Here is a 13,633-nt window from a genome sequence, read left to right as displayed (position 1 = left end):
AAGCCCTGGCCACGCTATTACCATTAGAGGTGGCCAGCACATCTTCTGATCGACGACCTGTATCTCCATCGAGTGCAGAGATGGACTTGAGATATTTAACTATATATGGTCTATAACCTATGGTTTTTTCAGTGAATTTTCAAGGTTTTGTAAATGCTAATTCCTAACTATATATGGTCTATAACCTATGTTTTTTTCAGTGAATTTCAATGGTTTTTTTAATAGAAAATATCAAAAGCTTTTTTGTGAAAAATGACTAAAATTAGGTATACATAAGCGGCGTTCATTTATGTTCACCACAGCCACTGTTGAAAGTAAAGTGAAAGTCGAGAAACAGTTGCCACGCCATCTAGTCCCTTTTAGGCCCCATCATGCACGTAAGTAACAGCCATTTTGTGTGTCATGCCCTCTCTGCCCACTGCCAATAGCCTATGATTGTTCGAAATTGGTTCTCTTTGGGTGATTCCCTATTCACAAATAAGCACACAGTCGCAATACTCTGTTTAGTTTTTGCAGATAGTGAAGGATATGTAGTGCAGACTTTTGTCCCCTTTGTAACCCGTCATGCCTATCTCTGCCCCGTTTGTTGGTAGTTGGTTCAACCCGGACCATTTATTAGAGGTAGATCGTCCGACTCCACCGGAGGACACCCCTAATAAAAAGGACATATATATAAAATGCGGACTAGCCGCTGTATCGTGCTAGCAAACTATAACATAAAAATCGTTAGAAAAAACAAAAGGAATCGAGCAAAATTAGTAGGCCACTGATGGGATCTCTTTTTGACCTCGCTAAAATAGAAACATTAGGAACAACCCCTCATGAGAAATATGAAACTAGTGAGAGGAACCGAGCTCGACGCCATGATGGCTGCAAGACAGCTCGGCTCCGTCGCCCACCCCACCCAAAATAACGACAAACCCTATGCAAATATTATAAATATATACAACACACCAACAAAGTAACAGGGTAAAACGTTTCATTAAATAACTATTTACATGGCAGCCTGCTGCAACATCGATCCAAATGCATGACGCTGTTCCTGTCGAGGTAGCATAGCTGGCGGCCTAGGGGTGGAGGACCGTTGTGCAAATACCCCGGGGATGACACCATGCGCCAAGGCTCGTCCCCAGTACATCCAGAGGTGATGTCCGACAAGTTGTGTGGGGGGATGCCTTGCTGATGCCGCCACCCCCACCACCTTCTTGTTGCCTGATCCGGCCAGCTCAATCGATCGAGCATGAGACTCATGCACTCTGATCTCCTTGTCCTCAGTCAAGCATCAATAGTAAGATTTTCATAGGTGAGTGTAGGTTCATAGTTTTTCATCCACAGACTAAAAGCCTGGAGTGGGAGTGAAAAAACCATAACTAGGTAAGAAGGAACGCAGAGGCTGTAAGAAGGACTCTGGATATGCGTGGTCCCTGAGATGCTTCGATGTCACTGCCTTGCACAAATGGCATAAGTCCTGGATGTTGGGTGCCATAGTTGAGGGTTTGACCTAAAGACACGTCCTGCGGTGCCCTGGTCCAACCATCACATATACCTGCGCCAGGAGACGGTGTGGGGTGCACTGGAAGGGAGAGGCGGCGCGAACGAGCCTCCCCCACCTCCCCAGGTGGAGGTTTCTCAGCTACACCCCTAAAGACACGTCCTGCGGTGCCCTGGTCCAACCATCACATATACCTGCGCCAGGAGACGGCGTGGGGTGCACTGGAAGGGAGAGGCGGCGCGAACGAGCCTCCCCCACCTCCCCAGGTGAAGGTTTCTCAGCTACACCCCTAAAGACACGTCCTGCGGTGCCCTGGTCCAACCATCACATATACCTGCGCCAGGAGACGGCGTGGGGTGCACTGGAAGGGGGAGGCGGCGCGAACGAGCCTCCCCCACCTCCCCAGGTGGAGGTTTCTCAGCTACACCCCAGCGCTTCAGTCGACAAGCTGAGTTGCGCCCGCTCCTGCGGCACATTGCCTCGCTCGGCCAGCTGAATTACGCCTGCTCTTGCTATTACAGCGTCTCACCCGCCATCCGGCTGAATTGCACCCACTCTTGCGATACAGCGACAGGCGGCTGCCACGGAGCTCAGGAAATGGCGGTCGGCTCCACAGACTTGGGCCTGGCCTGCAAGGATGGCTCTGGACAACCCTGGAACTCGGACGCTTGACTGCTAGGGCATGGGCCCCATTCCCAAAAGCGTCCCATCAGCCTTGAAGATTCTACAAGAGTCACCGGGGCCCCCGACTCCCGCAGAGTTCCGGTGGGGAGCGACTGCCATGATTGCTCCCAGAATGGCCACGACGTAGCCACGGGGTGCTCTCATGCTGACGCCAGCTTCAGTCTGAAACATCCAGAAACACTGTAGACTACCAATTCGATCAGTTCCGGTGGAGCTCCAACGACGTATCGCGTTGTTGCATAATGCGTCATATGACACGCCGCGTTAGCGCACCCGGAAGTGCTCCGGTGCGCGAGGCGCGAAGCGCAGCTTCCCGGAAGCAATCCGGGGCGCGGAGCGCGTAACGTAAGCATAACAGGTCATGTGACTTGTTAATAAAACTTTTCATTGGTTTAGAACTATTTTTTGTCCCTAATGATGAAAACCCCTCCTTGTTTCCTCTTGGCTCCTGCCCCCTCCCCAAGTCTTGCTCGGCCAGCTGAGTTTCGCCCACTCTTGCGGCCTACGACATGGATAGGCCGGGGCATTATGGATCAGTATGGGCAAATATACACTTGGGGATTCACAAGCAACAACAAGCCTTTGTATTTGGGGCTCTAAATCAACAACAGTGACAGAGAACAGAACCGAACTAAGCACTCAGGGGCTACGTTTAAACGTAACATCATCTCCCCAGAGGTACATCACCTTGCACAGACATGCACTCTGATCTCCTTGGCCTCAGTCAAGCATCAATAGTAAGATTTTCATAGGTGAGTCTAGGTTCATGGTTTTCCATCCACAGACTAAAAGCCTGGAGTGGGAGTGAAAAAACCATAACTAGGTAAAAAGGAAGGCAGAAACAGAATCTTCCTCTGCAACATCAGGCTCTGCATCGCTACTTACTTATAAATGCAGAAAAAACTCAATTAACACAAGGGCTCTTTTCAGAGCCACCTTATATGAAAGCACTCAAACTTCTGATTTATCTCCATTTTCACACTCTTGTAAATAGGTGTGCGCGCCCGGGTGCGCGCACCCCGCAACTTTTATAAAAAAAAATATATATATTTTCGCCTTTAAGGGCCTTACTGCACACCCTGAGAAAACCTACGCAGCAAAACAATCTCTACCTTCTCCCCTTTCCATGTTCCAACGCTTTGAAATGAACAATATATTTACTCGCAGTGACAAAATGGCGGTCAACACTTCCTGATTTCCTTCGAATCGAACGTTAACAGACGTCACGCAGCAAAAAAAAATTCCGCTCGCGCGCAGCCGCTTGAGTGCGCACACCTGTGCGCACGTATAGATATATAATTGACTTTAACTTTAATTTTCTCAGCAACTACTGAACGGATTTACACCATTCCAAAAAAAGCGTAATCTGCGAGCCGGACTTTACAGTTTTGCCAAATTTCTTATAAATCATTCAGCCGTTCGACCTGTAGCCGTGTCTAAACGTCTATGGAAAATAACATGGAGAAAACATGTTTTGGGACCCCCCTTTTATCTCAGCCCCCACTTCACCAATCCCCCCCAAACTTTCAGGGAAGGAGCGCAGCGGACCGAGCCATCTTCTTTGAGAAATTCGCAAAGATTCATCCACCAGGGCCAAAGTTAATCCAAATAGAATGTTGAGGATTTCCTATAGAAACTAGGTCCTAACTATAACTACCTACTGGCGACCGCCAGTAGGTAATATATATATATATATATATATATATATATATATATATATATATATATATATATATATATATATATATATATATATTCGCCAGTCTGTAGTTATAGTTAAGACCTAGTTTCCATAGGAAATCTGCAGCATTCTATTTGGAATAACTTTGGCGCTGGTTGACGAATCTTCGCGAAATTCTCTAAGAAAATGGCCTGTTCCGCTGCGCTCCTTCCCTGAGAGTTTCAAGGTGATTCGTGAAGCGGAAGCCGAGAACAAAGGGGGAGTCCCAAAACGTGTTTTCCACATGCAATTTTCCATAGGGTTCTTTAAATGAGGCTACAGCCCGAACTGCTGATTGGAATTACACCAGATTTGGCAAAAAGGTAGAGTTCGGTTTGCAAATTACGCTTTTTGTTAAATGGTGTAAATCCGTTCAGTAGTTTCTTAGAACATCAAAAGTAAAATCATAGATAAATCTATAGACGAAGTACCGTACGCGCACAGTACGCGTACCTTCCCGAGCACGAGCTTTATGCTAATTGGCTGTCAACACTCCAACACCAGGAAGTGTTGGCAGCAAAAAGCAGCAAAAGAAATGCAAAAAACATGCAAAGGGGGCAGGGTAGAAACACCCTGACCCCCTAGGCATGCTCAGGGGGTCCCACAAGGACCCTCCAGGCCCCCCAAAATGTTATTTTATTTTTTAAATCGCGGGATACGCGTAGGTACGTGTACCCCGTGGAAAAAAAAATAACCCAGTCTGCTTTTTTTTCATTAGCCCCCGGGGCGGACCAAATCCCGTGGGGCCCCAATCCTCCCTACACTGCCCCGGGGGCCGCCACCCCCCAGGGCAAAGTAAGTATAATAGCGAGCGAGGGGGCACTCGGACCCCCAGCAGCCCCGGGGACCGCCACCCCCGGGGCTTAGATGTGAATGATGGGGGGCCTCTAAGGACCCGGAGCCCCAGAGACCGCCACCCTTGGTCTTTATTATGTAGTATGCGGGGGGTTCACGGCGTCCCCGCAGCCCCGGGGACTACCACCCCTGGGGCTTTGTTTTAAATAAAAAGAAACATTTAAAACAGTGGGGGGCTCAAGCCCCCCCCCCATGCCCCAGGGACCGCCACTTCCCCGGGGCAGTAATATTTAAATTGGGGGGTCCGTGACAGACCCTCCAGCCCCGGGGACCACCACATCCCAGGACTTTTAACAGGTGGGAGGGAGGTCACCTCCTGGAGCCCTTGATGGCCCTGGGGACCGCCACCCCCCAGGGACGGCTCCTGCAGTTTCCCGGGGCTGTGTTGCAGAGAGGTGTAAAAAGGGGCATGGCCTGAGAACACCTCTCTGCAACGCAGCCACCTGGCGCATACTGGAGGTTCCTGGTGGGCTAGTTGGCCCTCTGGGACCCCCAGTATGCAAGGGGAATTAGTTCCCCCTCTGCAAACACGCCAGGGGGCTGCATTGCAGAGAGGTGTAAAAAGGGGCGTGGCCTCAGAACACCTCTCTGCAAAGCAGCCCCCTGGCACATACTGGAGGTTCCTGGTGGGCTAATTGGCCCCCAGGGACCCCCAGTATGCAAGGGGAATTAGTTCCCCCTCTGCATACATGCCAGGGGGCTGCGTTGCAGAGAGGTGTAATGAGGCGACTCCCCTTTTTACACCACTCTGCAACGCAGCCCCCTGGCGGATACTAGAGGTTCCTGGTTGGCTAGTTGGCCCCCATGGACCCCCAGTATGCAAGGGGACTTAATCCCCCAATTTAGAACGCGCTACGGGGTGTGTTTGCACAGTGGTGAAGGTAGGGGGCGGGGCTTGAGGTGATATGTGTGCAAACATGCCCTGTGGCACGTTTTAAGTTGGGGAATTAATTCTTCTTCAATCGAGAGGTCTCCTAGGGGCCAACCAGTCCAACTTGTACCTCCAATAAGCACCACGGAGCTGCCTTGCAGAGTGTTGCAAAAAGGGGGAGTGCCCTCTGAACACCTCTCTGCAACCCAGCTCCCTGGCGCATACTGGAGGTACCTGGTGGGCTAGTTGGCTCACAGGGGACCTCAGGATTGAAGAGGAATTAATTCCCCAACCTAAAACGCGCCACAGTGCGTGTTTGCACACATGTCACCTCAGGCCCCGCCCCCTTCCTTCACTTTTGAGCAAAATATTCCTCTAAAATCAGCCGAACTACGAATTCCGATTTACTCACCTGTTATCACGAGAGACGTCAGTGCTGCATCTTTGAGCCCAGTACGGACCCTGAAAAGTAAATCTAACCATACTTATAGTAACTTGAATTTCCTTCCATAGGCTAACATTGACTGGTTTCACCTGAAATTTTTTCTGTGTGTGGAGTTTTGGAAGTTTAAAAAATTCCTCAAAAATCAGCCGAACTATGAATTCTGATTTACTCACCTGTTATCAGGAGAGACCTCAGTGCTGCATCTTGCAGCCCACTACTGATCCTGAAAAGTAATTTTAACCATACTTACAGTAACTTGAATTTCCTTCCATAGGCTAACATTGACTGGTTTCACATGGAATTTTTTCTGTGTGTGGAGTTTTGGACCTTTAAAAAATTCCTCTAAAATCAGCCGAACTACGAATTCTGATTTACTTACCTGGTATCTGGAGACACCTCAGTGATGCATCTTTCAGCTCACTACTGTTCCGGAAAAGTAAATTTAACTGTACTTACCAGTAACTTGAATTTCCTTCCATAGGATATCATTGCCTGCTATATAAAATATATATAAATAAAAAAAATATAAAATAAAAAAAAATATTACAATTTCAATATTTTTAAAAACTTTTTTTCAATTTATATTAAAAATATGTAATGTAATTTAAAAAATAAAATATCTAAAAATAAATACTTTAAAACATTGTAGTAAATTAGTATAAAAAAATATAACAATTAATACATTTAAAAATATTCATTTACAAAACCTTTGAAATTCACTGAAAAAACCATAGGGTTCAGCCACGTTATAGTTAGGAATTAGCATTTAAAAAACCTTAGAAATGCACTGAAAAAACCATAGGTTTCTGCCACAATATAGTTAGGAATTAGCATTTAAAACACCTTAGAAATTCACTGAAAAAAACATAGGTTTCACACATGTTATAGTTAACTGGACATTTCACTCATACAAAACCATTGAAATTCACCCGTTATAGTTAGTTCAGCTAACTATAACTCATGCGCCCGCAATGCACTGCTGATGACGTCACATATTACATCACTGATGACATTGTCAGTGACATCACTCATGACATCACTGATGATATCTCAAATGACATCACTGATTACATCATCCTTGTGGAAGAGTGGCAGACCTCCTCTCAGCGTAATATAACCTTTGATACACACATTCAAAAATAGAAACTAAAAATTTCAAATCAATGGCGATACCAATACCAGTTACAACAACCTATTCAGTAATTCCAAAATCTACATACACATACACTCATTCACCAACAGTTCTATATAGTCACTCATACATATACTCACTCATCATATGTACTGATACATCTATACATCCTGTTACACACCAATACTCATCCATAGAGTTACTCACACACATACTCACACATGCAAATAAACATCCATTTACTTGCATATACAGCTATACACACACCACTACACCTACTTCTACAGAACCTTACACATACTTACTCTCTTAAACAATCACTTATAGACACACATAACCTATTTATATAGGAACTCTTCCAATCTCTCACTCTCACATATACTCAATTATATACATCAATACTCACATATACTAGTTTAAAACATATGTACTTACTCATAAAGACACTATTGAGTGAGGCATTCACTCATTAACACACCCATACACACACTCATCCACCCATACAGTCCTGCACACATGCTGTCTTCAAAAAACATACAAACAGCGAGTCACTCATTCATGCATCTATACACTAAGTAATATCCCCCACCGAACCATAGAGACACTCATACTGATACTCAAAAAACAAACTAATAACCCATATAGACACTCATATAGCTACTCACCAACCCATGCAGCCACTTATAGACAAAGTGAGACACTGATACAGATATTTACATATCAAAACATTACAAAAAAATCCATTCAGACACGTATTTACCCATTTATTCTTCCATCGACCTTTAGATATACATATATAAAAAATATTTATTTTTCAGAAAGACACACATTCACTGGATGATGCCATCAGTGATGTCATTTGAGATGTCATCAGTGATGTCATGAGTGATGTCACTGACCATGTCATGAGTGATGTGATATGTGACATCATCAGCAGTGCATTGCGGTCGCGCGAGTTATAGTTAGCTGAACTAACTATAACGGGGGAATTTCAAAGGTTTTGTATGAGTGAAATGTCCAGCTAAATATAACATGTGTGAAACCTTAGGTTTTTTTCAGTGAATTTGCAAGGTTTTTTAAATGCTAATTCCTAACTATAACGTGACGTGTGTGAAACCTATGGTTTTTTCAGTGAATTTCTAAGGTTTTTTCGATGCTAATTCTTAACTATAACGTGTGTGAAATCTATGGTTTTTTCAGTGATTCTACAAAGTTTTTTTAAATGCTAATTCTTAACTATAATGTGTGTGAAACCTATGGTTTTTTTCAGTGAATTCCTAAGGTTTTTTCCATGCTAATTCCTAACTATAAAGTGTGTGAAACATATGGTTTTTTAAGGGAATTTCAAAGGTTTTTTAACTTTCTAATTTCTGTATCAATTTTTATATTTATATTTTATATTTTTATATTTTTTATATATTTATTTTTCCACAAACTCCCTTTGTATATTGTAATACATTGACTGTATCCTGTAATATGCAACGGCACAGATAGTTTTTATGATTTGGATAAGGTTGAACAGTATAGTCTACATCTTCAATCAACATATAAACAGCCAAATTTGGTATTTAACTTTTTTTTAGGGGGGTTTCCAACGTGCGCGCGCACCTCGCGATTAAAAAAAAAAATGTTTTTTTTGCCCTACGGGGTCCTTCAGGGACCCCCTGAGAAGGCCTAGGGCATCAGAGAAACTCTACCCTGCCCCCTTTTCACATTATCCACTTTTGTTTTTGAGTCACTTCTGCCTCGAGGGTACGTGCACCGTGTGCGCACCTCGCAATTTAAAAAAAAAAATATATTTTTTTTTGCCCTTCAGCGTCCTTCAGGGACCCCATTAGAAGGCCTAGGGGGTCAGGGAGTCTTTCCCCTGCCTCCTTTTCACATTTTTAAAAGTATTTACGAAAATCAGCTAAAACGTCATTCATATGAGACGGTCGTGCAACGTGCGGGCACCCGTGCGCGCACGTAAAGTCATGTGACTTGAAAACAACACTTTTGATTGGTTCATAGTAGTTTCTTTTCCAAATCTTCAAACACCCCACCCACTTCCCTCACTATCTCTTTCATTTTCCTGGGAGAAGGATCTTCAGAGTTTTCTTCCTGCTTTTCAACTTGAGAAAATGGCAGAGCAACACTAGCCAGAAGATTCATCATCGGATTCAGATAGTGACATTGTTCCAGAGCAGCCACTTCCTAAGAAGTGCAAACATTCATTTATTTGGAAGTTTTGTAAGTATCCAGAGGGGCAGAAGAAAGTTAATGCCCCCAAAGTTACCTGCACAACATGTGGAAGTGTACTTTCAAGAGGAGATCCGAAGAAGCATTTCTCATTTAGTATACATACGATGATTAGGCACGTAAAAAATGTGCATCCGGTTAACTTTGCAAGGGCATCTACTCAAGCCCTTGCAGCCAACCCTCCAGCTGCTGTCCCCAGCACCTCTTCTGCAGGAGCATCTCCTTCTTCCACTGCTTTGGATATCCCGCCACTTTGGCTAATGTTCATATACGTTGCAACTTTTGAAATGAGATTCTCTGTTATGGAGAGCAGAGTGTAAACTTGGTTGAGATGAAGATTAGGCAGCACACATGCTCCCGCAAATAATTTTATTTCTTTTATTATTTTTGTTCCTGTTGAGCAGTTTTTTGTTACCTGTTTTTTATTTTTGTTCTAAAAAATCCCCCAAAAATATAAAATTGTTCAAAAACCCCCGAAAAAATTGTAAAAAAAAACAGTTATTGTGAGAACTAACTTCACTTCTCAAAGAAGAGCTATATATCCTATATACTGTGTCATACTTTTTTGAATGAATGTGTAGTGTATAAATGAATGACTGAAATGACTGAGTGAAGGGGAGGAAGGGACTGATGGAATGAGTGAGGAAAGGGTAGTATGGGGAGTGAGGAAAGGGGAGTCAAAGAGTGACTGAAACAAGGGGACTAAGGGTGGGGGAGTAAGGGGAGTGAAAGAGTAAGGGAAGGGCAGTAAGGAAAGGAAAGTGAGGGAGGAGGAGTGAGAAAAGGGGTGCAGGGGACGGAGACAGGGAAGGGGAGTAAGAGACGGAGAGGGAGAAGTAGAGCAGGGTAAAGGGAGTGAAGGTAAGAGAAGTGAAGTGACGGTGAGGGAAGGAGTATGAGGATGAGAAAAAGGGGGTAACGGAAAGTGAGGGAGAAAGAAGTGGAGTGAGGGGATGGCGTGAGTTAGAAAAGGGGAGTGAGAGAAGGGGAGTAAGGAATGGAGTGAGAGAAGGAGAGCGAGGGGGAGTGAGGAAAAGGGAACGGGAAAGGGAAAGGGTGAGAAATACAGACAGGAGAAAGTGGAGTGGGGGCAGGGGAGTGACGGTGAGTGAAGGGCAGTGACAGTTAGGGGAGGGGTATGAGGGTGAAGGAAGGGGAATGAGGGAGAAGGAAGAAAATTAAGAGAGAGGGAAAGTGAGTGAGGGAGAGAGGAGGAGTGATAGAAAGAGAGAGGAAAGAAGATTAAGGGTAAAGGAGAGAGAGGGAGAGAGTGAGAGAGAGGGAGAGCAAGGAACTGAGAAGGAGTGAGGCAGTTAGAGTGAGTGAGACAGAGGGAGACAGGGAGAGAAACATGGATAAAAAAAAAAGTGAGTGAGGAAGTGAACGAAGGGGAGTAAGTGAGATGGAGTGAGGGAGTGATGAAAGAGGAGTAAAGGAAGGAGAGTGAGGGAAGGAGAGTGAGAGAAGCAGAGTGAGGGGGATATAGGAAAAGGGAGCGGGAAAGTGAAGAGGTGAGAAATACAGATAGGATGAAGTGCAGAGGGGGAAAGGGAGTGACGGTGAGTGAAGGGCAGTGACAGTTAGGGAAGGAGTATGAGGGTGAGGGAAGATGAATGAGGAAGAAGGAAGAAAATTAAAAGAGAGGGGAAAGGGAGTGAGGAAGAGAGGAGGAGTGATATAAAGAGAGAAGAAAGGAGTTTAAGGGTAAGGGAGAGAGAGGGACAGAATGAGAGAGAGGGAGTGAGGCAATTAGAGTGAGTGAGACAGAGGGAGACAGTGAGAGAAAAATGGAATGAAAAAAGTAAGGGAAGGAATAAATGAAGGGGAGTAAGTGAGATGGAGTGAGGGAGTGAGGAAAGGGGAGTGAAGGAAGGGGAGTGAGGGAAGGTGAGTGAGGGAAAAGTACTGAGGGTGAGTGAAAGGCTGTAACAGTGAGAGAAGGGGTATGATGGTGATGAAAGGGGAATGAGAGAGAAGGAAGGAGATTAAGAGAGAGGAAAGGGGACTGAGGGATAAAGTAGGAGTGAAGGAAACAGAAAGAGAAAGTCAGGAAGGTTGAGGGAGAGAGAGAGAGAGAGAGAGAGAGAGAATGAGAGAAAGAGAGGGAGAGTGAGTGACTGAGAGGGGGTGAGGTGGTTAGACTGAGTGAGACAGAGGGAGAGAGGGAGAGAGAAATGGAGTGAAGGGAAGTGGGGGACTAAATGAATGGGAGTTAGCAAAAGTGAATGAGGAAAGGGAAGTAAGGGAAGTAAGAGAAGAGGACTGACGGATGGAGTGAGGGAAAGAGAGTGAGGGAGAGTGAGGGATGGGAGCAGGTGAAAGGGAATGGGAGTGATGCACAGAGAGAAGAATATGAAGTAGGAGAAGAGGAGTGAGATTGAGTGAAGGGTAGTGACAGTGAGGAAAAAAGAAGCATATTAAGATAGAGCAAAAAGTAGTGAGTGAGAGAGAAGAATTTATGGAAAGAGAGAGGATAGAAAAGGAAGATTGGTGGAGAGAGAGGGAGACAGTGAGAGAGAAAGAGAGGGAGAGTGAGGGACTGTGAGAGAGTAAGGCAGTTATAGTGACTGAGACAGAGGAAGAGACTTACAGACGGATGGAGGAAAGGGGAGTGAGGGAGGGAATAAAGGAAGGGGAGTGAGCAAAAGCAAGTGAGGGAATAAGAGAAGGGGAGTGACTGAAAGTGAGTGAGGGATGATGTAACGGAAAGAGAGTGAGGGGGGAGAGAGAAAAGAGTGAGGGATAGAGCAAAAGAAGGGTAGTGATGGAGGAATAAAGAAAAGAGAAGAGAGGGTCGCAGAGAGGAAAGAGGGAGCAGGAGAAGGTAAGTGAGGGTAAGGGAAGGGTACTGATGGTGAGAAAAGGAGTGTAAAGGTGAATTAAGGGGAGTAAAGAGAGTGAGGGAAGGAGAGTAAGATGAGCAAAGGAAGTGGAGTAAGAGACAAAGTGAAGAAAGTGAAAAAGGGAAAGAGAAGTAAGAGAGTGATGAGAAAGTACTTTTTGTTTGTCATACTCACCCTATAAGTAGTGAAAAGTTAATAATATATTTTTAATAAATATAATATCCGTGGAAGAGAAAAAAAAATTGAGTTATAATATATATTTCACAATACAAAATAATTTGTACAGTATGTTATGTATTTTATTTTGCTGTTCACAGAATATATTGAATTTCACTGAAAACAGTGAGTTCAATAGTACTCATCATATAACAGCGGGCAAAAAAAAAGACAAACAATAAGATTGTCTTTAAGAAACCCATTCAACATTTTCATTAAGAATGTAACAATTAGAAAAAACATATCTTAAATGTCCTTTTCGAACAGCAATGTTTTAAGTAAGTAAGGGATATCACCAACAATCACAAAGTAACAAAACATTATTACTTCTTTTTTATACACTCTAAATAAAGTAATGTACAAACATATTCTAACAACATTTACCCGAAATAGTCATTTTTTGTTTCAAATACCATTCCTCATGACCAAATAGTATGTGTGAAATCCTTAGTTTGGAAGATATTTAATAGTACTCTTAAGCGTCCGTTTCCCAACCTTCTGAATCAAAAGCACCAACATCTTTTGTACCATCTAACAATGGTTATACCTCCACCTGATGCTATTTATCATGTACATAGAACGTTAAACAACTAGCATGCTATCAGAATCTCAACATCATCTGGTATGCCGATGACACTCTGCTCATCCTTTATCTTACCAAGGAGCTGTATACCATTAAAAGAAACCTCTACAAGAGAATAAAAAATGTCACCAACATCTCCAACAACTACAACAAATCTGCCTCACTGATGATCAACATCTCCTGTGATAGCCACATCACCCACTATCTGATACACTTACACTACCTCTACGTCAACTACAAGAATTTTTTTCAACCTCATCACCCTCACTCACAAAGTACTTTTCAACACCAGACTACCCTTTCTTAACAGCAGTAATTTTCCCAGGCCAATTATTTTCCCTAAAATTTGGGTTGTAAAAACACTAGGTAAGAATTTGGTAAGTCATAAGGCAAACGTTCAATTGAGTATCATTGTATCATTACAATGAGTCCAGCCTTTTGTACATTTTAAATAAGCTGTGTAATGTCCAGATGTTGTAGAAGGACCATCATGGAAAATAATTGCTACAGTTACAAAAGTTCTTCCTGATATTGATAGTTGAGAAGCCACAATT

The sequence above is a fragment of the Lissotriton helveticus genome, chromosome 1_1 (genome assembly GCF_964261635.1).
Source record: "Lissotriton helveticus chromosome 1_1, aLisHel1.1, whole genome shotgun sequence".
Taxonomy (NCBI): domain Eukaryota; kingdom Metazoa; phylum Chordata; class Amphibia; order Caudata; family Salamandridae; genus Lissotriton; species Lissotriton helveticus.
The sequence above is the reverse complement of the archived record's forward strand: the minus strand, read 5'-3'. Positions refer to the sequence as shown.